We start from the raw sequence: 17,844 nt of genomic DNA, 5'->3' as shown, positions 1-17,844 counted from the left end.
TCAATTGACACCACTGCTGGGTGCCTAGCGAGGTATTGCAAGACCACTTTTCATGCCAACTTTGTGGGGCACAAGCAGTGGTGTCAATTTAATTTATGGTTTATCAATCCAAAAAGATATACACCTGTAAAACAGCTAATAACTTTTTTGTCCAAAAACATACAAAATTTCCTAGAAGTAGTTTATAAATTGGCACAAAAGCCATAAGCAGTTCCAGGCTCAGCAGGCTCAGTTCCACAGAAGAAACAAACATGATGTTGATTTTTCAGTACAAAATATTCAAATTTCCCATACGAACCTAAAAGTTCAAATTTACTCATGTAAACGTTACACAAAAATCCTGCAAAAAATCATGGATGAGTTTTGGACCAAAACGAAGCTTTTAAGACTCCAGGGTTTGAGAAATTCAAACAAGACCAAAAATCGACTCAGTCTAATGTTATAATATCTCAATTTATATCAAAAAATCCACACGATCATAGCTAAATTATATCAGTTTTTGATATCATCATCACGATATGAGTGCTTCGAGAGAAATTCTGGTGGGGTGTCAATAACCCACATTATTTGATAAAAACATGCTTCATTTTTGGTTTTCCAAAATTGGATCCAATTTCATAAAGATGTTGAGCGGATCTCTTTAAAGTAAGGTTTGGACCGTTGATTTTGATATCCGTGTTTCATGGGAAGTTACAATATTGATAAAAATATTTTATTACAATTTGAATTAAATTCTTCATCGTTGAAAAAGATGTTAATCCTATTCAAGAATGTCAATTAAAAATAAGATTGAATCCAGTTTTAAGAAACTTATAGTCGAATACTTTGAGTACACAATTGTAACTGAAAAAAAAAAAATCTTATTGAGATACGTTTGAGTTATTATTTTAATATGCTTTCCTGGTCGGGATAACTATACGATTCTGCAGATTCGATACTTTCACCAAATTTTCCTTAATAGAACTTGGAAAAAATCAGAGGGAAGAAATAATTTTTCAGATCCTTGTCGGAGCATTTTGAGAAGATGAACTGAGAATGACAAACCGCTACCAATTCCTTATTACTAGAGAATTTTTGTGATTAGTTTAACCTTCGAGGAGTCCAATTAAACTCGTTAAGAGCAGTACATCAACTTCAATAAATCTTGGAACACAAAATTTCATAAAGATTTTAAAATAGAAAGATCGGTAACATAATAGTTCTATACAAATAAAAGTGATAATTTAGTTGATTATGTTTTTGGAAGAAAAGTCAGTGTCAAAGGTGATTATGATTAATTTTTATAAGTCGAACCGATTGGTAGGCAATGTCGACACAGATGGCAGTATAATCATTCTTGCGAAAAATTGAGAGGATTATCTCAAGAGTGTCCTATCTATTTGTCTGTGCTTTTACTTAAGGTATGCTCGAAGACATGCTCAGTTTTACACAAAGTTTGAATTATTCTAATCATATTAGTTTCAATAGCTGAGGTGGATCAAAAGTATAAACTTTACTTTTAACGAAGATCAAAACCTAATATCAGGTCAAGAACTATAAAACAGTAGTGTAAAAAAATTGTATCGTGAAACTAGCGAAACCGTGAATATGGCCTAAAGGTTTAATAATAATGTAGTAAGTATATGTATTATCATTATAACTACATTGCTAACTACACTAATAACTACACAAATTGAAAACTTGTTAAAGAGCACTGCACAATTTTACTTTTAATTTGTTCTCTGGCCATCCTTAGTTGAATAATATCGACATTTGCGTTGTAAAATGCCATCACTCGGTACATTGGTTCATTTTTGGTGTAATTATGGTCCGATTAGCTACATAGTTGAAACGGCATTACGCTACGTGAACTGCTGCGGCCTTTGCACGGAGATATAATAAGAGACAATAAATACGGCGAATAATATCTTCAACAGATTAAATCCTTTAGAAACGTCGATGGATTTCCTTCGGGTTTCCAGCGTGTCCAAACCTACCAGCATGCGCAAGACTCGATACTCCAGCATTTCTGCTTGTCATCCGAGGTTTCACAAAGTGTATATCAAGAACTTTTTCTGCCGCCGACCGTGGCCTAGTGGATAGCGTTCAAGTCTTCTAATCCAGAGATCATGAGATATCGGTCAAGGCTTACATAGTACCCTTTTTGAGGGTTGGTGGTGTTAGCATTAGTAAGATGCTAATCATTATATCCTTGATAAATGTACATATGCTTTGGTCTTAAGAAGAATAAAATCTCTTCAAAGAAACATGAAGTTTTGCTGAGATCCTATATGTGAAACTTTTAAACTTTTTCTAGTCTGTTTTTGTGTATGTTGAAGCACGGTCGCCACACAATTCCAGCGTATTCAATGACAGTTCTTACTCAAGCAACCAAAAGTCACATACTTACTTGAATGAAGGCATTGAATGTTACATATTGGCTGACAAAGAGAATCAACTGCCCAATGCCCTTTTGTGAACTTTATGTACTCATTAATGAACTTGAAAGTTGCAAAAGTAATCAATATGTACGTTGTATGTGACTTGTTTTGCCCAATTCCCATGAGTGAACTATATGTGCTCATTACCGAAAGTTGCAAAAGTGATTTATACGTACGTTATACGGAACTTAAGTCACATAAAGGGAACAAAAGTGCTCAAAACGGGATTTGGAAAGTCACATAAAGGGCACAAATGTGCTCAAAGCGGGATTTGGTAAGTGACAAAAAGTGCATTGATGTGCTTTCAAAATAAAATGACCACTTCGAGTTTTAGTTCCAGTTAGAACAACATCTAGGCGTGGTCTTAAGGTTGCGTGTTCGATTCTCACCACGAAGGTCGAGGTTTGATCCCCAAGCTGGGCAAGTTTTTTTTTCAATTAGTAATATGGTAATTCAGTGACCACTCTGATGCGATTTATGTAGGAAATGTAGGATAGAAGCAATTTAGCAATTTGTCGAGTTTGGAATCCGGCGCGTGGCATGATGGCGGCACCATTTACAGAACATAGTAAATAATCCAGAGAAGGTGATATGAATAGAAGTGAAAGGTGAAATTGAGATAGAGAGAGTTTTTGCTCATTTTGCGATTTTTTGGAAGCTGAATAGAAGATCAATAAGACTTGTTTTGGAACTTGGATGTATCAATAAGAACTTAAATTTTGAACTGCATAGAACGTACTTCATATCAATGATGGGGATGAGTAAGCGTTTTTGTACCTGTTTTAGGGGACTTTTGGTTGCTTGGGTGCTAATCCAGTTTAGATTGAAAAAATCGTTTAGGGATTATCCAGCTCGTGACAGATTCTACTCACCATTCAGAACATAGAATTTGCCTTTGCCACAATTCTTTCCATGTGTTTAGAAAAAGTTGATCGGCGTCCAACTCCACTCCCAAGGCTTTTACTGAGTTTATCCGAGCAATGATACAATCGTTTTCTAAGCGGTATTCATGAGCGATATTGCTTATTTTCCGAGAAAATGTAATCACGTTGCATTTCGAGGAATTGATCTTTAGACCGAATCTACTGCAACACTCTTTAAACCTGTATAAGGCCTTTTGCAGAGTCCCACAATCCTTCGGGTGACGGATAGGCAAAAACAATTTTAAATTATCAGCATGAACCGGCACAAACACATCAGTCAGCACATCAGGAGATCCGTTCATAACAGCAATGAAAAGAAGGGGTCCCAAGTGACTCCCTTGTTGAACACCACTGTTAACCGAGAAAGTACTAGATCTCACGTTCTTCAGTTTGTCGTGTTGAGTTCTTTAGACCAGGTACGAACGAATCTATTTATTTATTTCGTCTTTGGTTTAAATTGCACAATACCGACAGTAGAGCGTATATATTGATTTCGTCAAAGGCTTCGGACATGTCAGTGTACATTGTGTCAACTTGGAAACCTTGCATCCTCCACTGCCACTGTGAGGTTCTCGATACAAACTCTGTTATGTTCGTTACGGTCGAGCGTTTTTTAAGAAAACCATGTTGAATGTCCGAAGTCTTCGTTTCAATCCACGGATAAATCTTATCGTATACAAAACTTTCAAAAAGTTTAGGTATTGCACAGAGAATTGCAACACCACGATAGTTTTCGACGGTGAGCCTTGAACCGTTCTTGAGTATCGGTATAACATGCGAACTTCGGGAATAATTCGGTATGAATCGATGAAGTGGAGAGGAAGTGTAAGGGCTCTTCGATTGCACTCAAACATTTTTTCAAGAATGAGTTTGGTATTTCATCAGGGCCTGAACTTTTTTAATCATCTAGCGTTAAAATCTTTCTCCGGATATCAGATATCGCTGTTGTAAATTCGGGTAAGATTTCTACCGGGGATTGAAGCTCTTGTTTTATTTCTGCGCTGTTCAAAAGATACACACTGTGAAAGTATTCGACGAAGAGTTCGGATGTGTCTACCAAAGAGTCTGCTTTATTGTTATTGTAAGAATCATTTTTTGGTATCAAGTAAGACTTACGATTCGAGTTGACATATTTCCAAAATCGTTTTTGTTCGTATTGAATAGTTTGTTGAAGTTCGTTCAAATAGCTGCATCGTTGGGCTCTAGGAAAACTATTGAATACATCAGCAGCTGTTCGGTATGCTGTTTTCTTATGCTCAGATTAACTTCTGAAGATATACTTCGTATACCCGAATTAGCGGTTTCGGGGATATCTTCGTTAGATAGAAAAATCGGATTCCTTTTCACTTCCAAAAGAGCTTCTACGTCAAGTTTTTTCATACCAATCGTAATGTTGCTTCCCTGGGCTGGAGGTGCTTCTGCATATCGAAGAATATTTGGACAGACGTAGTTAATCCCCATGACTTTGTCATGCTGAATTATCGGTGAAATTTCCTCAAACTTGACAACTTTCCTCGTCGTTAGTGAATATTGTAACGGGTTAATAAAGCAAAACATTTTCTTTGTAAGGCCAATATCAAAAATACATGGATTTAACTTAAACGACTGTAAATATTAGCATAATTCGGAACCTTAATAGTGTTACCAAAATAAATAAGCATAAAATTAAATTATTTCAATTCGAAAACGAAAACATTTCGACATTCATATTTCAAGTGCCACCCTACACGAACAATCATCAAAACCATTAGCACGCTGTTGAAGGCTTTAGATCAGCGGTCGGGGAACCGGGGTAAATTACCCCAAATGGGGTGAAAGTGAAATTCTTGGGGGTAACAGTGAATATTTTGTGAGTGAAAAGTGTATATTTCCGTTTTGCAATTTTATGAATTTGTTGGTTTTATTTCGAAAGTAAAGAATTTAACGGCATATGCAGAAGTGAATATTTCTCCCTGAGGCATTCAAATAACCTGCTTTGAGAGCTCGCTCAGTGCTCACGGATATGTTTTTTTGCTCTTCCTCATGGGGTAATATCAACATAAATAAAAATGTTTTGGGGTAATGGTTCAAAAAGTTCCCCGATCCCTGCTTTAGATCAACCAACACACTTCCAACTTTAAACGTGTGGCTTGAGACGCCGTCTTTCGTAGACCACCGACGGCAGACTTTGTTTGCATCAGGTGAATGACCTCCTTCGGGATGCGTTGTGAACCTAAAAGTTTGGGGAAGAAAAAGATTGGTTTCTAATTTTGGATTTGGAAGGGGAAGACAAGGGCTATCCGAGAATTCGCGAGAGAGGATTTAATTGTTTAACTTCGCGATTCGACTAAGTCGGATCGGGTAGTTCCGGTCACGAAGTTGAGCTAATTCAGTAAGCCAGATGACGAAAAGATCTCCCGACCCATTTATTCCCGGTGATTAGCGTAGGCAAGATCGGTTATCTTTCGTCGTGAAAATTAGTTAGACTCGGTAAATTGAACACTTGTGATTTCCTTTTTTAGTATCCTCAATTAATTTACCTTCTCTCGAGTAGCCCACACTAGAGCTAGGAAGCATAGGTAGTGCAGTGCAAGAAGTGTTTACGACATTTGTTCGACCCGAAGGTATGTTGTGGAGATATTCACTCCAGTGAAACGCCGTGTAAAACACCACACTTTTTCATGCCAGATACAACTGCACAACCACCCAGAAGAAGTGGAGGCACTACCAGGATCATCAGCGGCACACGCCCCAACCGAAGCGAACACCGCTGTCGCTGACGGCTAGCAGACACCAACACGCTAGCCAGGCAGTGTACACCTTAGTACCACCGCGCCGCGGTCTTCTCGCGACTACGAGAGCCACGGTCATAATTTTCATCGCCGTTGCCAACCAACAGCAGACCACGACGGCTAGCTAGAGAACATCTTCTCTAGCTGCGCCGCGATCCCTGATCAAAAAGTTTCGCCGAATCACCGCAGCAGAACTACCACCACATGACCGTCAACTAGAGTGGTAGGCCAGGAGCGCCGCAGTAGTTCACCGCAGAACAGCGAAAATTGTGAGGTAATGGCTGCCCAAACCCCACGAATCAGTAACCGAAAACGTGAGTACTCCCACATGAAGAACATGTTTCTTCTGCGATCGCCTTAAGACGTACGTTTTTCGCCCGCAACTTTTGCACAATTTATGTTGCGCGAGCGCGAGATTTTGGCCGCGTCTATGTATCGGCGGCTATGAAATTGTTCGGACTGGCGAGCCGCATAAAAGTAGCCCTATCTGTGATAAGTTGTAAGTCGTTTTACCTGAAACAATAATGAATCGAAACGAACATCAGACACAGCTGCATTGTACGAAACACCTAACAACTTCACCACGAACACCACCAGTAAAGTTTTGAGAGAGAAGGAAAAGCTTAGGCCTAAATAACACACTACAAATGTAAATAAACACGACGGAATAAAATGGAATGTTTTCGCACAAATGAAATTCGGCTCCGATAAGTCTCGAAGAAAACGAGAATTTGAAATGTACAATTGATTAAGGTATTGGGAAAGGGGGTTGCCAGTTGTTCCTTTTTTTTGTTCGCATTTTTCCACTTTAGAGTTTTACTGCGGAGACTGGCCGCGAATCCAGTCACGATCATTCTTTCCCTAAGCCAGGGTAGAGGGCGGAGTCTTGTACGAAGGCTTAAACCCTGGTAGTTTATCTTTGGGCCGAACAACAGCTAACTCCCCTTTCCACGAATTTCTGCAGGGTTTCGTCTCGTCTTCGGGGCGGCCTCAAAAGGGCCGAAGTACGAATTCCTTTCGCTTCTTTCCCAAAATAGGGAATTAACAGGAACTCGCGACCGAGTCTCATCAGCTGGGCAAACTAAGACAGGGTAGGTGGTCTTCCATCCGGAAGTGGCGCTTAAGCCACCCACTTAAAAACGGAAGTGTGTCGGGCCTCTCGTTATAATATAAGATCGAGAAACCGGTTGTTATCATTTGCGATTCCACGAACTTTGCCGCAAATCAAAGGCGGCCATGTCGTCAATAATAAGTCTGTTCAATGAAGTCTAGTCGAAACGAATCGAAACAAGTAGAAATGAATTTACAGTTGATCACCTGTTTCTTTCCAATTGGCTTCGACGGATTTCTTCTGGGTCAAAAAAAATCCTGCTGCCGAGCTGGATTGGTTTCGACTAGTTTCAACTTGCTCCATTGAACAACGACCTGACTAGTTTCGACCAAAACATTGACTCGTTGAACATTTACCAGATGACAGAATCCAGCAGAAAGTGAAGATCATCTTTATCTCGATACCAAATGGTAAATATTCTTGAAGTTGAAATCTCCAATTATGATCATTTTCTGTAGGGTGAAAGACTGAGGCCGGAGGTATGTAGATACAACATTTGAAAATCTCGATATTGTCCTAGTTTAACTGTGACTTCTTCATTGCAATTTGATTCTTTGATCAGAGCGCTTGTAAAACGATTGTTTACAGCGTTCGGCACACCACCACCAGAAGTTTTATCGGAATTTGTAGTCGATGGGTCACAACAGTAAACTAATAAAGTTTCGGGAAAAATTATTCGGTCGCTTATCTTGTGTTTTTTTTCTCAAAGCCAACGCGTGTAAGCCATCATTTTAGCAGTAATAAACCCAACAAAGTATATCATTGAGTGAGTATAGTGCTATTTCAATCGCCAGATCACGCTAAACAAACCAAGCTCGTAGCGCCCCTGCTCGTCTCGTTCCTACCAAATTCGTAGCGAACTCCTGTTTTGCAGGAGTCTTCCTGGATTTTTGCAACATGTCCTGGCCAGGCTTAGCCACCTTACTCAACGGGCGAGAAACGCTGCCGACAGAGAATCGAGAGGTGTCGTTTATCGAGCAGCCAGGGTAGCACTCAAACGAGCTATCAGGAGGAGCAAGGAGAACTCTTACTGAGCACTGTGCCAGAGCGTAGACGACAAGCCATGGGGCCACGCCTATAGAGCTTCACAAGCGAGATTCGGCGTCCGGAAAGATTAAAGAAGACGGTTGCGCATTTTCTCCCGCAGCATGTCCACTAGCCTCGTATGACGCGGGAGTCCACGACATCGAGCCAGTAACGAACGAGGAACTGGTGGCCATCACTAAGAAACTTACGGTGAGGAAGGTCCAAGGCCAGGACGGAATCCCTAATACAGCGGTACAGACTATTCCAGTTACTTTCAGAGTTGTGCTACAAAAGTGTCCCCCCCCTGTGTCTTTCCCTAACATGTGGAAAACTGCGAAGCTGGTGTTAATAACGAAACCAGAAAAAACACCCAAAGATACCCTTGATAAACTACTAGAGAAGATTATCTTCAATACGCTTACTATCTGCACAGACCGCTAGCTGGGAATCTATTGCCAAAGTGTTTCACAGGATGAGTGTTCCCAATACCCTCTGCAGGATAATAGGAAGCGTTTTTGAAAACCGCGTCTTGACCTACGAAACCGAAAATGGGCTACAATCTACTGCCCTAAGAGCCTATTTCAGTCGGTATTTTAGATTTTTTGATTGGTTGCGTTTTTTCTACTGATATTCTCACCCATTGTTGCCATCCAGGTTGGTATTTGTGTTTGTTTATTTTCTGATTGCGACGACGCAATCGCAGCCGTACTACATAAACGCATCCTGTAACAACCTACTGCTTGAATGCTATTTCTCGAATCAAGTTAGCGACTGTTGGTGCGATGATGGGTTGATAGATATGTTGCTGAATGTACTCGATTTGAGGTTTAGCAACCATTGGTGGGCCTGGTCTAGCAGCGGGTGTTCTATATACATCCTGCGACGTAGTTCCACCTCCCCGTGGTGCAGAGTGGAAACGTGTCTGCAAGTCCGGCGTATTGCAGATGTACGGCCAAGAGAACTACACTAAACCCACTAGAGGCTGTCGACGGGTCTGCCAAACCCGCGCGGAAGAAGTGGTGCACCCGGTTACTTGAGTACCAGTACTTGGGTGTGTGCGTGATGGTCCAACACGCTTTCGGGGGGTCATGACCCTGATATGCGGACGTGACCAGAGGGAGAGCGTTCGCCAACTCGTTTTGCGCTTCGGTGGGTATAGACCCGACTCGCAAAACGAGTAGATGCGCAAAGTGGTGGCCAATGGTGGGCCGATCACTTAGGGACGTGTTTACACGTCAGTGTCTGAGAGGCACATTCTGCCGGAGGTGTCAGGGTTCGACACGCGTTTCGGGAATTGTTGCACCTGAACCGCGAGTGTGACCTGATGAGGGCGTTCTATAGCTCGATCTGCGCTTCGGGTGGTCATGCGCCCGACTTGAAGATCGGGTAGTTGCGCTGAGTGGTGACTTAAGTCAACACTATTTGTGAGTTCGGAGGAGTCTGAGTCCTACATGTGGCTTAGGGGGCTTACCCCTCCTACCCGCGTGTTTGAACAGAGAAAGTGTCGTCGACAACTCGCTTTGTGTTGCTGGATCTTGGACTGGATTCACAAAGTTAGTAGTTGCGCTGTGTGGGGACCTCATTCACACGATGAGATGTCGGGTCCTAACTCGTCAGAGGAGGGATTGCGCATCGAGTTTTGTTAGAGTGAGGTATGCTGATCGAGGATTCGGAAACGAGTATTGCCTTGGAGCGCACTAGCGCGAAATGACCTCCCACTATTGAAGCAAAGTGTGTCAAACAGTTCGAGGTGGGATCAAAGGTCAGTGGCCCCAGGTGGACTTTATGGCGTAGGGGGTACAGTGTTCCTTAGCATTGTATCATGAGTCGTCCAATTGCACCCATGGACCCAGAGTAGCAAACTGGGGGGACGCGGTGGGTCGCCGCGTCTTGGAATGCAATCCGTAAATTGGATTTACCACCTGGGTTAACAACTAATAAAAAAAATACTTGGAGCTGTGCTCTGAAATGTCATGTCAGTAGGCGCTCAGATTATCGGATTTTCAGACGATACACAACAACAATTCCGGAGATAGAAGACCTTGCAACGGTGTCTGTAGAAAAGGTTGACATCTGGATGGAAGAAGTCGAGCTTCAGATATCCCGCCATCAAAGCGAAGTACTACTCGTGACCAACAAATAAGTTGTGCCGCACTTGGATACTACTGTTGGAGGACACACCACATTTTCGAAACAGCAGCTGAAATACCTTGAAGTTATGGTGGACAGCCACTTAAGTTTCGGTGCATATGTCAAATACTGTCGTGATAGTGCTTCGAAAGTCATCGACTCCCTGGCCTGGGTTATGCCAAACTGCTATGGTTCAAAGAGTAACAAGAGACGTCTCATTGTGAGCATGGCACTATCGAAACTACGATACGTAAGAGCAGCCTGGAGCTATGCCCTAGAGGTGAAGCACAACTGATCCAAATTACAGAGTATTGAGTAAGAAATGTTTCACCAAATTTTAAAAATACGAAAAAATTAATCAATTTTCATAAAAATATCTTTTCATTCAATTAGAGATCGATTTCAATCATGGACAGGGACAGCTATCGATATAAATAAAAACATATCGTTTCTAATATTGTTGACTTCTTTACCGTAATGCTTCAATGGAAAATGACAATCACCAACAGATTCCCCTTTTCCATAACAAAACATTTATCTGTAAGACGCACTTCCTCGAAATTCGTCCTACTTCCCTAACAAACTTGGTTGTCAACGGATGGTGCCAATCCGGGGGCACTAATGTGCAAAAATAATTTTATTACTTGAACCAGAAAAAGTCACTTCAATTTATGACAAGGACCGGTTTTCTCCTGATCCCTACAGTGTTTAAGAAAGAAGGAACAAGGCCTGCACAAGTCAGCTGGGCTCTCTGGGAAGAAGCGAACGAACGACTGCAACACAAACGTCAAATTTGACACGCACTATCAAACGCAGTGCAGCAAAAGTGGGGTACCGAAAGTTGAATTGTTGTATGTAAGAATGTAAGGACGATTGTTGTATAAAAGTGGCAGTGGTTGTGATTTTTCCACATTTCCTTCGTTACTTCGCAAGGGATTTCTGGTCAACAGCGGCAAAAAGGGAGAGACCACGAAGGGTAGTTTATGGGTGGTGACGTTTTACCCCAGCCACTCTTTTGCCAATGCTGAAGACTTTGTAGAACTAACTATTATAAATAGGTAGGTTAACTATAGATATGGGGTATATCTCTATGGAAGCGAACGCGAATGGAGGGTTTTATGAGTGCGCTGCATTGAATGGTGGTGCGCGCCGTTTGCTGCCGTTCGATTCGATTGTTCAATTATGCTAATGAAGGTCTATTCATTGTGTTTGTTGCTTTTTATTTTCCTATTTCTTTCTTCCTTTCCTTGGCGTTCATAATCTCGCTAATCGAGCAACGTTATGTCGCTTTAATTGGGTAACTCATATCTCTGGTACAAAGTGTGCACATTGAATAAAGCACAAGAATACGCAGCTTGTGTTTTATGTCTTCGATGGCTGGGAATTATGTGGAAGTATGTTGACTATTATGATTGATTTTAAAGACCAAAATCATAAAATTCTTTAATTCAATGATGGTTTGCTCAGAAACCACTGGATTCCGGTAAAATCTGTTGGGAAGAAAGAACAACCTTGAGGACGTCTAGAAAAGAAAATTTTTAAATCATTCGAAAATTCAATATCAATAATAAATTGAGTCAGTGAGATTTTATGACAATTTTTTTTAATCATTTAAGGAGAAACATGAGCAGGCCGCTTTTATGCCTCAGGCCGAGGTAGAAAACTTTAGTGTACACGTTTGAGCTAAAAAATCACTAAATGAGAAAAAAGATCGAAAAATAAAAAGTTGAAGCTTTTTTCAACATTTCCTTTGGTTCAATTATCGAAAAAAATTAAGAAACAATCATAACATAAGGCAAAGAAAAAACGCATAGGAATAAAAAATTAAATGCTTATTTTGATTAATTTCAGAGCACTGAAACTAGATATTTCAATTTGTTATATATTCTTGTCTTTTTTTTTTAATTTTTGGCAAAATTTATAACATTACAAAAATTTGAAAAAGAAAGGTTTTGACTAATTGATCAACTTTCCTGAACACCGCGAATAACTGTGACTTCTGAGAAAAAAATTATAAAAATTTTCTTTTCAAGTAAAGAATATTTAACTGAAAAGCTATAGACGTGTTTGCAGGTTTTTCCTCTGCTTCTAAAAAATGTTAAGCAAACTAAAAATGTATTTACCTCTTTATTTAAAATATCAACAAAAAATAAAATAAAATAAAATAAAATCTTATGGGTGGAAAATACAAAAAAATTTCAAATTATCTACCAAATGTTTTGTTCTGAAAAAAAATTGAAGATTTAAAATTTTCAGATCATTATTATACCTCAATTTGTATTCTATAGAATTAATAAAAAAAAATCAGAAATTATTTTTTGGTATGCTGAAGAATTTCAATAGAACTTCTTAATTTACAAAAGCACTTTTTTTTAAAGAATTTATCGTCAAAAATTAAGTCTTTCAGAAATCGTAATATATCGTGATAGATTTCTTAAAATTTAAAATATTTGAAATTGTCAACAAGCAGATTTTTTTGAAACAAGCTATCAAAATACGGAAACATCATGTTCGTTTACACATGATCCCTTAATAAGTGCGCTTGACTCTTGATGAAATTGAAACATGATTAAAAGAGTTAGATTCCGGAAAATCATCTGTCATGTCGAAAGTTTTCGACGCAGCAGGCATAAAGGAAATTCTGGAGGCATAATCGAATGTTGGTATAGGAGAAAATATCCTTCATTGGATAAAATCCTATTTAGAGGGTAGGCTTCAATATGTTTCCGTAAATTTGGCTATATCTGCATCCTATAAAGCGTCCTCTGGAGTGCCTCAAGGTAGTCACTTGGGTCCACTTCTCTTTATTTTGCTAATGAATAACTTACCTGACTTCCTAAATGATTAATTCGTTTTAATCTACGCCGATGACGTGAAATTATTTTTACCCGTAAAAAAGATGGAAGATTGTAAGAAACTTCAAAAAGATTTGGAAGCGTTCTCTGCTTTTGTGAACGGATGCAAGCTAAAAGTGAATATCTCCAAATGCTCAACGATATCGTTTACCAGAAGCAATACTCCGATCCTGTTCAGGTACTCCCTCGGTGGCGATGACATTCAAAGAGTTACCAGCGTATTGGACTTAGGCGTCACTTTGGACTCCGGATTAAGTTTCAGAGACCACATTAATAACTTGGTATTCGGTGTAGTGCGGCGCTTTGCTGGGAAATTGGAAGATCCATACGCTTTGTGAGATTCGCTGTTGTCAGGAATCGAGGCTGGAGAGAAAATTTGCCAGATTACGAACACATCTGTTACCTTTTGGATCTGGATTTATTAGAGAACCGACATCGCATAAATGATCTGATGTTCTTTATGAAAGTTGAACGCAGTTTGACCAACGCAACATTTCTATGCTCACGATTGACACCAGCAATGTGGTCTTAAGAAGACGAAGATTTTACGCTCCTGAGAATCGCCGAACAAACTACAGTCGCAACGAGCCAGCCCTTAGGTTCATGATGGAAATAAACAGTGTTAACAGTGTCATTGATTTCAATTTAAGTTTATCTAGCCCATATATCCGCCAATAAAATAAAAAAAAAATCTATCCATGGATGTATAAATATTTGGGGGCCCAACAAAAGTTTTGGCCGCTATCCTGGAACTTCCGGTAGAAAAAATGATCCAACTTCAAAAAACACACCCAATTTTGCCTTTGCATCGCCTTTTTACGTTTTCCAAAGAAATTTTCCGAAGTGCATTTTTTTTTGGTAGTTTGATTATAATTTTCATAGAACATTCTTGGTTTCTCAGTGCACCAGTTTATTGTTATGAAACTCGCAACTTTTTCGTTATTTTTCGAAGTCCTCTTCGTGTTGGTCGGTGTACGGGATTTTGTCATCGTGATTTCTCAAAAATTTAAGCTTAAATTTTCTTCTTTTTATATATTTACCTAAAGATTTATTAGAAACTGATCTTTCGATAAACAGTTGCGTTCAAAAAAGAATGAAATTGCGTGAAGCAACGCACTCGCTTCCAACTTTGACCAGCTGCCATATCTGTCTGGATTGATATTTTTGCATGAACTTTTTAACAAAATCAAGTGCAACTATCCAAAGAACACTTCGCATAATTTGAAGACTGTACTTTGACTGAAAAAGAAGATACAGCACAGCTATTCTCGCGAAAAGGGATATCTGAGATTGCTTTACAAAAATCGCTGTATTTTTGACAACTTTCGTTGAAAATACTTGGAATTTGACCAAAAGATGTAAAACTGTTTCATCTAGTACCTGACAGAGTTTCATCAAAATCAGATGACGCGATCGAATTGGTTTGAAAATGAGGTTCATTATCGCCCAACAGGCGATTTCATTCTTTTTTTTGGACCTATGTTTGTATGAAAAATATCGTTATCAATGTTTTTGAGATTTTTCTTTACGAAAACCAAAAATTTGCGCCAAAAATGTTGATAATTGATAGAAACTTCTTATTTCTTATATTCTTATTCGAACATGAAGTGTTTATTTTTGATTTAAGGTCATATTTGGGTAAATAAGACTGATATATCATAGATAAAAACTTCATTCTTGATTTGTTTGGAAGCATAAATATTTTAACAGATCTCAAAAAGAAGAACAGAGTTTCAGAAACGACCGGAAAAAAATTGATATACGAACTTGATACATAAAAACTTGAAGCTAGTATTATGTTCTCTCATTTGTTAGAATCTCTTCTTAATCGAAAAACCAAATAAAAAACTATTACGATATTACGATATCTTCCATACAAACATCCGTCCAAAAAAGAACGATATCGCCTGTTGGACAATAATGAACCTCATTTTAAAACCGGTCCCATTTTTGACCACGACAATCGATTTTTATGAAACTTTGCCAGGTGTTAGATCAAATGTTTTTTCATATTTTGGCTCATTTTCAAGCACTTTCAATGAAAATCGTCAAAAATTCTACAAATTTAGTGAAGAAATCTCAAACTTCTCTTTTTCACGAGAAATTCTGTATCTTTGTTATCCAGTCGTGGTACAATCTTTAAATTTTATGGACTGTTAGTTGGATAGTTGAACTAGGTTTTGGGAAAATTTCTTGAAAAAATATTTACCCAGACAGAAATGGCGGCTGGCCAAAGTTGGAAGTGAGTGCGCTGATTCACGCAATTTCATTCTTTTTTGAACGCAACTGTTTATGATTTTTGTTTACTATTTTGAAATTTTAAATAACGTTTTTATAATCTTCTGAAAGCTGTCATACTTCAACTTCGCGACCCTCATGTAGCCGAGGGAGAAAAGAAATTCTTTAGTTTTCCTGTCGCTCACGAAATCTACAACCAGAAGCAGGAAGAATTACCGTGTTGCCGCGTAATTTGTTAACTTGGTAGTTTTTTTCATTGTTTTTTTATTACATTGTTATAAAAAATATCATACATTTATCAATATTATTCAAGTCTAATCTACTGCTAAATTGAAATTGATTTGAACGTATATTCTGCGATCAGCTTGTGAAGGTTAACGTACATTTCTCATCGATTTGTTTGGATGAAAATCTAAACATATTATTGAAATTTGAAAAATATTTCGAAATTTCACTTATAACTTCAAAAAAAGAAAAGACAATATGAGTAAAGTTTCTTAATTGAAGGTGTAAACCTTCCTCGTTTTCTTCATCCCCTCTGGATTAAGGTGCGTCATTATATCGAGTCATTTGGAGATCAATATGAGAATCTAAAGCTTAGTTCTTTTAGAAATGGGACACTTTCATTTGCTAATAGCTCGTTAACTAGTTATTGGATATTAAAAATTTTGACAGCATTTTGTTGCCTGTAAAAAGTACTATTCGACCTATTTTTTTCAAAATTTAAAATTTACGCGTTTTTGAGATATGTACGATGCAAGAGAAAAAGAAAAAAATAATTTTGCACAGTTTCCTTGAAAATACGTCATCATCAAATTGATAGCTGACAAAACCGTTGATTATTCAAAGAATTACTGAGTTTTTGTGGTGGATAAGTATGCAAACACTGTCAATAATGTCCACAAAGTTCAAATCAAGCATTGAAGTGAAGCACATGATCGGCAACAACGGTTAAGGATCATCAAGGAAGTCAAGTCTCATACCAGCATTTTTAATTTTCAATAAACGAAAAACTAAGGGTAGATCGCTGAAATGTCCAAAACAATTTTCTCCGATAAACTGAAAGTGTTGCGTAGTAATGACTCATTGAAATCCAACCTCAAACAACCATTTTTTGATAGTTCCAAAGCTCTTAAGCTGTAAAACCGATACCGAAAAAAAAAAAACGTTCAAAAATGTGGTAAAAAATAATCAAATTTGTTCATTTCGAAACAACTGAATCCACTAAAATGCTTCCAGTTTCCAGTTTCCAGAGAAGTATTGGACCAAAAAGTATCAGAAATTGAAGAAGGAGGGTGAAGCCACCTTAAATATAGATTTTACGAAGTATAAGTTGGAGAAACTGATCAATACCACGACTGAAAAAAGTGTGCGTCGGCCAATGGGAGATACCAAGAATAAAGTAGAAATTTCTTTAACAAAAAACGGTAAATATTTTTTTTCAAATTTTTTCATGAAAGATCATAACATTACCTTCTTTTTCTTCATAGAAAGTATTTGGTTCCAACGAATGGTTTTTGAGATACAGGCATTCGTAACTGTCCCATTTCTAAAAGAACTAAGCTTTATACACAACATTTGAAGTCGAGTTTATTTTTTAAATTGTAATACTTTAAAACGTGGTCGAAGACATAATGAAAAAAATATTTGATATACAATACTCTTAAGTGCTACAAATGTTGCGGCTCAAACTTGTTTAAATCAAGTTAATCAAAATTTATCCAAAATAAATAAAAAAATAAGTGCCCTCTCTCCAAGTAAGCCACAGGCGAGGACCAATCATCCATGGATGATTTAAATTCATAATCCCTGACTTGAGCTATCAAAACATCATAAACCTAGCGCAGCAAGTGTCTCCCGCAGCCCCGCATCCATCAGATGACCATAAAGATTAGTAAAATATATTTTCAATTACCATCACAACAAGCCGAAGCGATGATAGTGAAAAATGTTTTTGTCGTTCGATCTGCCCACGGCATCAATTCCCAACTGGTTTCAACTGAGTTTCCTTAAAGCCCAGCTGATCAACCACCTTTAGACATCTTTCAACGAAGGAAAGGGTCAATCGAGAGGAAACCAACGATCGTAAATCAAACTCCGCATTATGTAGTGCCGGTGCCTTTTGGGTTGTTGGAATTCCAGACATTCTATCGATTGGCATCGAAAAACGAAATATCGTCGCGGCATGGATAAAATGTTGCACTTAATGTTGGTCAAGTTCATGAATCATCGATAAAAGTTCTAAAATTTTCAAACTCCATTATCATTCAAATTTTTTAAGCAAACGATAAACGTCCCCATGGCAGAGAAGCAATTTTATCATCAATCCAATCGATCCGAACGAAAGTCCGAAAAAAACCGAACGCTGCA

This window comes from Uranotaenia lowii, chromosome 2 (genome assembly GCF_029784155.1).
Source record: "Uranotaenia lowii strain MFRU-FL chromosome 2, ASM2978415v1, whole genome shotgun sequence".
In the NCBI taxonomy this organism is placed as follows: Eukaryota; Metazoa; Arthropoda; class Insecta; order Diptera; family Culicidae; genus Uranotaenia; species Uranotaenia lowii.
This window is presented reverse-complemented; position numbering follows the sequence as displayed.